Here is a 12790-nt window from a genome sequence, read left to right on the forward strand (position 1 = left end):
AGTGTCCAACATAAGCATCCATCTCTAGCAGAATTTGTAAAAAAAGCTGAAACAAAACAGCTAATACAGTCATTTAGTGAAACACAAGAGGTTTCAAGTACAAAAACTTTGCCTCCTCTATCAAAATGTAAAACAAACCAAAAAACAATTAACAGAAAATCAGCTATCACTACAGATAAAACTACTTCTTCAAATTTTAATACAGTGCAAAGTAAGCATACCAAGAAAAGTATTTTAGCCAAAATGTACCGTCACAAAGTCCTTCAAAATCTTATAAAAACAGGAGAGAAATCAGGTTCAATGCTTAACACCTATCGTAGGAAATTAATCCTAGAAGCGTTGATGGACAGTGTAATTCTTCTCAAAAGAAAGTTATTTATTTTACTGTTAAACAAAATGAAACCACTAACAAAACTAATAACTAAATTACAAAAAAGACTTCTCAATAAGCGAAATGTCAACAGAAAGAACTTCTTAAGTATCTGCGGAGGTGAATGGAATCACAGTACGAGCACAGAACCATATTTTAATGAAGAAGCGTACAAACAAAAGCAAACAAATACAATTGCCATACATAGCAGTGGTCGAGGTTATGAAAAAGTGAATAATACCATAATGGAACAACAAGTACTCCTTACAAAAATATGCCCTGAAAACTTAGAATTACCCCTCCATTCAACTGAATCAGAACGTCTAGTGTACAAATGGCCATGCACGTCAATGTGTAACATTCCCAAACAATGTTTCAAATCTTTACGCCAATTCCTATATAAATATGTAAAAAGCAAAGACAAAATCAAAATTAAATTACTGCCAAATATGGATACCTTCCAGTGTGCAAGTACACAGGACTACAAGGACATTCATTGGCCTGCATTACAGGACCTACTTGTAAAACCACTTTCCATGATATCAAAATGATATCAACACATCATTCAACTATAAGAAATCTAGTCTATAAACTGTACTATGCTAAAAGTCCTGCTTTAGCACTAGCAAAGTTAAATAACACCCTTCTACATGGTACAGCAAAAGACCTACTTGAAGAAATTCACTATATCCAGAAAAAATATTTTGGAAGTGAAAGCCATTTACAGAATGAAATAGCTTTAAACCAATTAAGCAACAATTCTACACATGGCAACCTTTTGCTAAACACATACAAAAAAGAAATACTAAAATATAAAAGTATATCAGCTGAAGTACCAAACCATGTATGTGCATGTTGCCGTAGAACTTTTTATAAAAGTAACACAAAAACTGTAGACCTATCATACAAAATAGAAGACAATGAAGATTCTAAATGGTTTGAATTAGCTCTCTACCTTGTAGCAGAAAACAAATACGAAATAACTGAGCCCTTAATACTTTGCAGTTACTGCACTACAAAACTTGACAGCAACCAAACTCCTTCACGTGCTATCACAAATAATTTGGAATTATACCCAGTACCAAAACCCCTACAACAACTTAATTTATATGAGAGCATCATAATTCAAACAGTACACCCATTTCAAGTAATAATACGTCTTCAACCAAAAACAGCAAAATTACCTCCCTCTGGTAAAAGGCATTCGTGGAAAAGTAGTTTATTTACCATTAGATCTAAAAATAAATGTGCATACTCTAGGAGTGCAACGTCCAATGCAGCAATCTTTAATTATCTTAGTAAATGGAGTACCTACAAAAGACAAAAAAATATGGCAACAGCTGGTAGATTTATATAAATGTAGACAAGCCTTCCAATATCTTAAAGAGAATAATGAATATTACAAAGAAATTAATATTGAAGAAAACTTGAAAGATACAACTGAAATAATTCAAGAAACACAAGAAGCTGGTCAATTTGAGCTACTAGATCCTGCTACAATATCAAATACTTTGGACCATTATACAATTCATCCTTTGCACAGTAATGACACCGTAGAAGATGTACTGGAAACTTACCAAATGCGTCAAACAAAAGGATCGCCAATCAGTATATGGGAAAAAAGTATAGAAGCACGTGCTTTTCCTCTACTCTTTCCTACTGGCAAAGGAGGAAGGTATGATGATAGACCTATTCAAATATCAGCTTCAGAATACCGCTCATTACGGATGTATTCTGAAGATCCCAGATTTAGACAAAATGTGGAATACATATGCCACCTACTCTTTGAAAGTGAACTAGCAACTTTATGTTACGGAGTTGCACACATATTAAAATCAGGATCACACTTTCAAAATATGACAGCTACACAATTATTAGAAAAAGTGCAACAAAAGGATGAGGTTTTACAATCAAATATTACAAATCTATTAGCAAATATGCGTGGTACTAAAGAGTACTGGTTTCGACGTCATGGAGATGTACGTTGTATAATCAGAAACCTTGGCCCACCCACTTGGTTTGTTACATTAAGTTGTGCAGAATATGCATGGGAAGATTTACATGATTTCCTACACATATCAAATAAAAACAAAACAAACATAGATATACTAACACCTGGAGACCTTTGTTCTTTGGATCCTGTTAATGTTTCAAGATATTTTCACCATTGCTTCATTGCTATGCTACATTTTATTTGTAATAAAACTGTTCCTCCCCTTGGAGAAGTGCAACACTTCTTTTGGAGAAAAGAATACCAAGCCGGAGGAGCACCACATATCCACATGCTTTTATGGATTAAAGATGCTCCTAAATGTGGTCAAGACAGTGATGCCACTGTTTTACAATTTATTGAAAAATATGTCGCTTGTGATATTCCATCAGAAGCCACAAATAGTGATCTTCATGCACAAATTTTACAATTTCAAAGACACAAATGTGGAAAATATTGTCGTCGCAAATACAAAAACAAAGGGAAATACTACACCAAATGCCGATTTGGTTTCCCTAGACCAGTTACCAATACAGGTCAAGTGAACAACCTCATGTCTTCAGTTAGACATAGTGTTAAAGGTAAGTCACCTAAAAATACATATTACATAAAAAGAAAAGAAGAAGAACAATATATCAATGATTATAATGCAATCATTGCCCACTTATGGAATGCACACATAGTTGTGCAGTACATTGCAGACAATTCTACTGCAGTTGCACGATATGTCAGAGCATACTTAACTAAAGCAGAAAAGACAGAGCTCCAAGACCTCTGGAATGACCTGTCATCAGATAAAACAGTATCTCAGAAATTATACAGCTTGGGCATAAAAATGCTCACCCATAGAGAATTTGGATCATATGAAGCAGCTGATTGTTTAACTGGTACTGCAGTGTATGGTAAATCTGAAAATATAGTATGGCTAAGTCTTGGTCCAGCTAAATCTAGAAAAAGAGTTCTAAAATCATATGAAGATATAGAAACAATAGCCAAACATGATCCCAACAGCCAAGACATTTTAAAAAACAATTTATCGGACACATACTACCCAAACAGAAGTAATACTTTGGAAAACATGTGTCTATACCACATAGCCCAAAACTACACATACAAAAATAATATGAAACCTGATGAAAAACGTGACAAACTTTGAAGGCAGCTTAGTTAAACTCACTAAACCAAATTTAATTAATCATATCAAATTGTCATTAAAGACTCCTCAACATAAAGAAGTATATTACATGTCCCTGCTACAACTCTTCAAACCATGGAGAAAAGAAGAACAATTACTAGATAACTATGACTCATATGAGGATGCTTTCAAAGCAAATGAAAGCACTATAACTGATGTAAACTTTACACAGTACAAAACAATGTTGCACAATGAACAGCACCATGAAGAAGAACTCCAAGCCCAACTAGAAAAGGACACTCCTGACAGTAGTCAACCTTCTGTAACAGGAAGCCAAGAACCACTGGGAGAGCCACTCATAATAAATGAGGTAGAATTAGCTATGATAGAAGTAGAAAACACCATGTGTCAGTATGAAGATAAGGAAGACTTAACTATACTACAATCAAAACTAAAAAATGAGCAAAGTAGCATTTTTCAAGAAGTAACAAAAGAAATTGCACATGGTGTAAAACATGAAAACAAAGAATGTTCCTGCCATAATTCTAAACCTATACTACTGTACGTCAGTGGTGAAGCTGGTTCTGGCAAAACATTCCTAATCAAAATCATTAGTAAGTTCCTTCAACAATTGACAAACAACAAACTGTCAGCTGTTGTCACTGCCCCCACAGGTTTAGCTGCCTACAACATAGATGGTGTTACATTACACCGATTACTACTATTACCAGTAGAACACCAGAACAAAATAGACTATTACAAACTTTCTGCAGAAGCTGCAATGTAATTACGCAGAATATTGAAACAAATGAAAATGCAACTAATAGATGAAATGAGCATGGTCTCCAACCTTATGTTAGCTTTGATTCACCTCAGATTACAAGAAGTACTCAAAACAGCCTATGAAGAGCTCTTTGCAGGAAAACACATTATTGTTTTTGGAGATCTGCTTCAATTAACACCAGTAAAAGGTGAGCCTATTTTTAAAACATTAGGACACAAACTCTGCTGTAAAACTGTTGGCAGCATTGGAAATGTCAACCTTTGGCAACATTTCCAATACAGAGAATTAACAGAAAACATGCGGCAATCTGCAGATCTCACTTATGCCAACATTTTAAAAAGTATCAGAGTTGGTATACTTTCTAAAGAAGCAGAAGCAATATTGAAAACCCGGCACATTAATGCACTTTATGGCGATAATGCATGTGCTACGGATGTTATGGAACAATTAGCCCACACAAATGTCAATTGTATGGCCTTAATGCCAACTCTTGCAAGCTGTTTCAAATTCAATGAAATCATGCTAAGTAAAGAAATGCAACCAATCATGGAAATTAGCGCCACAGACAAACTAGGTGTACATGGTATGACACTAACCATGTGTGACCAAGCCACAACAAGACTAAATAGTTTAGAAAAATCAATCTCAAACACAGCAGGCTTAGAAAAGATATTAAAATTATCCTTAAATTGCAGAGTAATGCTTAAACGTAACCTTGACGTGGACCAAGGAATAGTTAATGGAGCACTGGGTACAGTTGTTGGCTTTCAAACATACCCACGTGACAACAAAATTCAGTTTGTCAATATACTCTTTGACAAACTTTCAGAAGTAAAACGGATAGGACGCTCAACAGCTAGATTCCTTCTCTTCAAAGATATGTATGTACGCACAGAACAATTTTTTCTAACTCTTGCATACGCAGTCACAATTCATAAATCACAAGGTCTTACCCTAGACAAAGCAATGATAGATATTGGTAACACAGTCTTTAAAGAAGGCATGAGCTATGTAGCACTGTCACGCTTACGTACACCTGACGGTCTATTTCTAATCAACTTTGATGCAAGTAAAATAAACACTGATATTCCTTGCATTTTAGAATACAATAGACTTCGCTCACTATACACCCCCCACCTAAACACATATTCTGTTCCACAAAAAGTAAAACGTTATAAAAGAAAAATAAATCAAACAGAAATGCAACAGGATGTCACTGCAAATCCTCCAAAGAGAGTGAAAGAAACTAATACTTCATCAAGTACCACAAGCAAAAAAGAATCAATTAGGGAAAGTAAACCAGGTACTTCTTTAAAGAAGAAAGACAAACTCCAAAAAAAGCAGTTAGATACAGAACTACCTGGACCATTTCAATTCTCAAATATAGTTGGTGTAAATTGCTACGCAAATGTAGCAATGAATATTCTATTTCAATTGCCATCAATTGTTGACAACATTTACTTACACAGTACAGACCCATTGTGTTTGCAAATGTTAGTACTTCACAGAAATGCAGCAAACAATCCTGACAACACGTATAGTGTTTATGGAATAAGACAACAATTGGACTACTGTGCTGGAATGGTGAAATCCACTATAAACTCACAGGAAGATCCACAAGAATTTCTAATGTACTTACTACAAGTACTGGAAAACAAAAACATACCTATAAATGAAATCTTTCAGATTTCATACATGTCGAAACATACATGCACTCTCTGCAACAATGTGACACAAGAAGAAATCCCCAATGAACGCTTCATATATATATCAATACCAAATTGTGAATCCATTCCATTTCAGCGACTTGTACAAAATGCAAACCATGGTAGATTATGCTCTACCTGCAATTCAGATAATCGCTCCACGTTAGTAATACAAACACATAGTAACTACATAATACTAATGCTTCTACGTTACAATGCAGATGGAACCAAAAACAACTGCAAGCTGACTGGATTCACACATGGTCAAATATCACTTGGTAAGAAAACCTTCACAACAATAGGTATAATCTACCACGCAGGAGCCACAACCAATTCAGGGCACTACACTGCATATATAAAAAAGAAATATGGATGGTTTGAATGTAATGATAGTACCATTACTCTAAAGCAGAGATTACCAGGAAATCTTACAAACGCTTATTTGATGTTCTTAAAACCAAAATTTGATAAATAAACTGTATTTAAACCCTAAGTAATATTGTGTTAAAAAAATATAAACTGTTAGAATACTCCAAAAGCTATCTAACTGCTCAAAGATTCTACAACAACTAATCAGATAAATGAATACCACTAAATTAGACCAGAAAATACACAGTTAGAATACGTCAATTGGTATCTAACTGCTCCAAAATTTTATAATATCAAAACAAATAAATAATATGTTACTGCTCCAAAAAAATACAACAAGCCAAAGTATAACGCATTAGCCAGAAACAACAAGTGAAAACTGAAAACAAACAAACAAATAAACTGTAGCATAACAGAAAATGTTTTTTTTTTAATCGAACATGGATTTTTTTTCTCCCACAAACCCAATGATTTTAGCAACAAATACAGAAACTGAGCAAATTGCACAGTACTCTGACTTGTAATCTACTAAATATGAGGGTCCAAAAAAAAAAAAAGTATATTGATTATACAATGTAATAAGTCATTTCAAAATACTAATACTAACATGCTATTTTCTTTTATCACAGAAATTAACAAGAAATACATGTACTCCGGTTACTAGACCAAACAGTAAGTATACAATAATAAGGAGAACCATAGCAGCATATCACATCCATAGTATCTAATACCTTTGTTCTTTATACATTTGTTTTTCACCCAAAGTTATAAGCAAATATGAATGTGATATGCTGCGGTGGTTGCTGCCAGGGCATAGAGTCTTGGGTGCATGGCCAAATGGCCAAATGGCCATGCACCCAAGACTCTATGCCCTGGCAACAACCACCGCAGCATATCACATCCATAGAGTCAAACATTTCAACTATGGTCTATGGAAACTTTTAATGTCCGCGGACATTATGAGTGTTCTTAGAACGCTTTCAACTTGCCAGCGAACAATATGGACAGCGTTTTCAGGACACCCCCTACGAACATTTCAGAACAACGCAATAGTTCTTAGAACACTTTCAACTTGACAACGAACAATACGGACAGTGTCCTCAGGACACCCCCATTTTGTTTATTTGCAAACATTTCAGGACACTGCGAGTGTTCTTAGAACACATTCAACTTGCCAGCGAACAATACGGACTACGCCTTCAGGACACCCCCTACAAACACTCCCCGGACACCGCGAGTGTTCTTAGAAGCGTCTTCAGAACACCCCCATTTTGTTTATTTGCGAACATTTCAGGACACCGCGAGTGTTCTTAGAACACATTCAACTTGACAGAGAACAATACAGACAGCGTCCTCAGGGCACCCCCTACGAACATTCCACGGACACCGTGAGTGTTCTTAGAAGCGTCTTCAGAACACCACCATCTTGTTTATTTGCAAACATTTCGGGACACCGCAAGCGTTCTTAGAACACATTCAACTTGACAACGAACAATACGGACTGTGTCCTCAGAACACCCCCATTTTGTTTATTTGCGAACATTTCAGGACACCGCGAGTGTTCTTAGAACACATTCAACTTGACAGAGAACAATACAGACAGCGTCCTCAGGGCACCCCCTACGAACATTCCACGGACACCGTGAGTGTTCTTAGAAGCGTCTTCAGAACACCACCATCTTGTTTATTTGCAAACATTTCGGGACACCGCAAGCGTTCTTAGAACACATTCAACTTGACAACGAACAATACGGACTGTGTCCTCAGAACACCCCCATTTCGTTTATTTGCGAACATTTCAGGACACCATGATTGTTCTAAGAACACATTAAACTTGCCAGCGAACAATACGGGCTACACCTTCAGGACACCCCCTAGGAACATTCCAGGACACCGGGAGTGTTCTAAGAAACGTCTTCAGAACACCCCCATTTTGTTTATTTGCGAACATTTCAGGACACGGCGAGTGTTCTTAGAACACATTCAACTTGACAGAGAACAATACGGACAGTGTCCTCAGGACACCCCCTACGAACATTCCCCGGACACCGCGAGTGTTCTTATAAGCGTCTTCAGAACACCACCATCTTGTTTATTTGCGAACATTTCAGGACACCGCGAGTGTTCTTCGAACACATTCAACTTGACAGAGAACAATACGGACAGTGTCCTCAGGACACCCCCATTTTGTTTATTTGCGAACATTTCAGGACACCGCAAGTGTTCTTAGAACACATTCAACTCGTCAGCCACAACCCCCATTCATATTTGCGAACATTTCAGGACACAGCGAGTGTTCGACAACATCTTCAGAACACCCCCATTTTGTGTATTTGTGAACATTTCAGGACACCGCGAGTGTTCTTAGAACATATTCAACTTGACAACGAACAATACGGACAGCGTCTTCAGGACACCCCCATTTTGTTTATTTGCGAACATTTCAGGACACTGCGAGTGTTCTTAGAACAGTTTCAGTTTGCTTGCGAATAAAACGGACACATATTGAGTCCTCAGAACACCACCCATTCAGTTTATTTAGAACATTTCAGAACACCCGTGATATCCGCAGACAAATCGAACACAAAAGGAAGGTCTAACACATAAAAAACACAACTTTCATCCTACCTCATATACTCCCACCCTCCCCAAACACTCCTACACACCAACACACTCGAGTAAGTACAAATTTTGAACAAAGTTTCACTGCGCTGTCCGCGGACAACCGCGAATCCAAGATGGCGGGCACTACTGAAAATCTGACGCGCTTCACGCTCCACGCTGTCCAATCAGCGAACACGTTGCATGTCCGCGAACATCACGCAAGCTGATTGGCCAATCAGGACACTGTCCGCGGAGCGAACAGGGAAGTGTGTCCGCGGACCGAACACAGATATCACTAATTTCTTTTGACCTCCTTTTTGGTCATTTTAAAAAAAACTACTGGATGGATTTTCACCGAATTTACAAAAGCACGCTTTTGGGGCCAAGCCGCTGCTCCTGGTCCAAATTTGGGGAAAATCCGTCCAGCGGTTTGGGCTGTAGATGCGAGCAAACAAAAAAAATTTCCCATTCAGTCTATGGGAAAAAAAAAGTTTTGGGACCCCCCCTAAAACTTTGCCCCCCCTGGATGAATCCTCACCAAACTTTGCAAAAATATTCAGAGTGACCCAAATACTTGCAAAGTTTGGTGAGGATCCGTCCAGGGAGAGCGAAGTTATAAGCTGCCCAAAAAGTGCTCTTCCTATGGAAACAGCAACTTAACCATAACTATATGTATATATATATTCAGTGAAAAAAACTTTGTTAAAGTGACGTTATGGTTAAGTTGCGCTACTAAAAACCTATGAAATTCAGTGAAAAAACTTTGTTAAAGGGACGTTATGGTTCCAAGTAAAACCAAAAAACCCTTGAAATTCGCCAGGTATGGTAAGCTAAGCAACCATAACTCGCGCCACCACCGTGCACTGCTAAGACTAACACCCAGGACATCAAAGATGACATCCCAAATGTCATTGATGACATCACTGATGACATCACATGTCTGGCTCACTATTTTTTCTTTTGCTGACATATCTAGGCCACATGGTTTTCTTCAGTAACAGTCAGAAACTAAGAATTTTATTTTATTTGTAGACATATCCTTCTAGTAGGTTCTTACAGTAATTCCCTTAGAGTACAGTCACATCATATGAAACATACACATATGGGAAAACACAAGCTTGAAAGACAGCAATCCTTTTTGTGCATAAAGATAATCACTAGACTTATGAGCACTTTCTGATAGTTCTGTTGTTTTTTTATGGCTGTACGTTCCATGTATATGGTCATATTTGTGTACATTGTACTCACACTACTTTCCTTAGGGTCCAATCACATCAAGTGATACATATACATAGGGTAAATAGCAGCTTTGAAACAGAGCAATCATTTATTTGCATGAAACTAATCAGTTAAGTTATGAATTGTTTCTGCTACTACTTGTGCTTTTTTGCTAACTTCACTTTCCCTGTATATACCCATATTGGTATGTGTTATTGTGTCTTTGTGTTTTGTCTATAGTAATGCAATTATGTAATACATGGGTTTTATTAGCTACTTATTACATATTTCACAGTACACAAAAATCTATTAAGAAAAAAATTATCATTTCATTATTCAACATATTAACATTACGAATATTATACCTTCATCTTGTACCCTGCACACAATGCTATGTTTCTGCATGAGTAGCTTAGTATACTAGATAGAACCCCATAATAGAATGCTATTTATATCAATGCATCGTTCAATGCACTAATTAGGGTATGATATTTATTGCAATGATTCTTGACACTTTTTTCGCAACATTATAATAAGAATCCCTTGTACACATATTTCATGAAAAGTACATAGACATGTGATGTCATCAATGACATTTGTGATGTCATCTTTGATGTCGTGGGTGTTAGTCTTAGCAGTGCACGGTGGTGGCGTGAGTTATGGTTGCTTAGCTTACCATAACTGGTGAATTTCAAGGGTTTTTCGGTTTTACTTGGAACCATAACGTCCCTTTAACAAAGTTTTTTCACTGAATTTCATAGGTTTTTAGTAGCGCAACTTAACCATAACGTCCCTTTAACAAAGTTTTTTTCACTGAATTTCATAGGTTTTTAGTAGCGCAACTTAACCATAACGTCCCTTTAACAAAGTTTTTTCACTGAATTTCATAGTTTTTTAGTAGCAAAACTTAACAATAATGACTTTGACTTTATATACATGTCATATGGAACTGACTAGATCTCTTCTTATGAACGTGATGTCCGCGAACTTATTTAATGTTCGCGGACATGTTCGGAGAACAGTACCATTACCTAAAAACTGTGGGGGGGGGGTGGTGGGGTATGTTTGATTGTTATATCATCATATAGGAACATTTAACAAATTCAAAAAGCAGCACACAAACACATTATATATAGTAATACATAAGAAATGTAACCCATATATGTAACACACTAACCATTCATGTAAATACAATATGTTCTGAAATGGAATATACCACAAGAACATAAATTGGCTTCCAACATAATTACCTCACAGACACAACAGAACTGAGAACAAGACCAGACCCACTGAATACATAGGACTTATCTTACCAGAAATAGTAAGTGTACTTCATTTTACTCATATATTTATAAACTTTCTGTATTAGATTAAAAAATATATTATCTTTTTTTTTTCTCACACAAATGTCTAGTACTCTGGAATGGCTAGAGGACAATTTCCCACATGAAGAAATGTCACAAGATAGTGAAACTAATGGTAAACACTTTATAATATAAACCATTTAAAGTACAGAGCATATCAAAATAGAAACTACCTCTGAAGAAGCTGTTATGGAAAACACGCTTGACAACATAAAAGAAAAAATTGATTTACTGTTGACCAATTTTAATCATTTGAAAACTTTTGTTGAAGATCATTTTAAAACAAAAATGTCATACCATTGCCCCACATGTACTTGTCCCTCCTCACCATATCCCAGTCATTTATCCCCAAACCCTCTCCATAATCCAAAACGTTTTGATGAGATGTCCATCCCTTCTTCACCTAATACCAATTATGTTGAAACCCCAAATTCTCCTGTTTTTGTTTCTGTTTCTGCCTCACCTTCTCTGTCATAAATTATTAATATATGTTAAATAAAGTTTAATTTTTATATTGTATTGTGAATAGTTTCCGTTTTTTTTTTTTTTTAAAACAATAAAAGTGTCCGCGGACAGTGCGAGTGTTCTGAAATGTTCGTACATAAACGAAAATGGAGGTGTCCTGAAGAACACCACACCTGTTCGTACTGTTCGCTAGCAAGTTCAAACTGTTCTAAGAACACACATGGTGTCCTGAAATGTTCGTAAAGAAACAAAAATTAAAGTGTTCTAAAGAACACTATATCTGTCCGTAATGTTCGCTATCAACTTAAAACTGTCCTAAGAACACAATTGGTGTCCTGAAATGTTCATAAATAAACGAAAATGATGTGTCCTGAACAACAGTACAACTGTTCGTAGTGTTCGCTAGCAACATGAAACTGTACTAAGAACACACGCAGTGTCCTGAATTGTTCGTAAACAAACAAAAATTAAAGTGTCCTAAAGAACACTATACCTGTCCGGTACTGTTCGCTAGCAAGTTCAAACTGTTCTAAGAACGCTATTGGTGTCCTGAAATGTTCATACGTAAACGAAAATGGAGGTGTCCTGAAGAACACTATACCTGTTCGTAGTGTTCGCTACCCAATTAAAACTGTTCTAAGAACACAATTGGTGTCCTGAAATGTTCATACATAAACTAAATTACACGTGTCCTGAAGAACACTATATCTGTCCTTACTGTTCGCTACCAAGTTTAAACTGTTCTAAGAACACACGCGGTGTCCTGAAATGTTCGTTTCACGTGT

This window comes from Ambystoma mexicanum, chromosome 4p (assembly GCF_040938575.1).
Source record: "Ambystoma mexicanum isolate Mex_15411 chromosome 4p, UKY_AmexF1_1, whole genome shotgun sequence".
NCBI lineage: Eukaryota > Metazoa > Chordata > Amphibia > Caudata > Ambystomatidae > Ambystoma > Ambystoma mexicanum.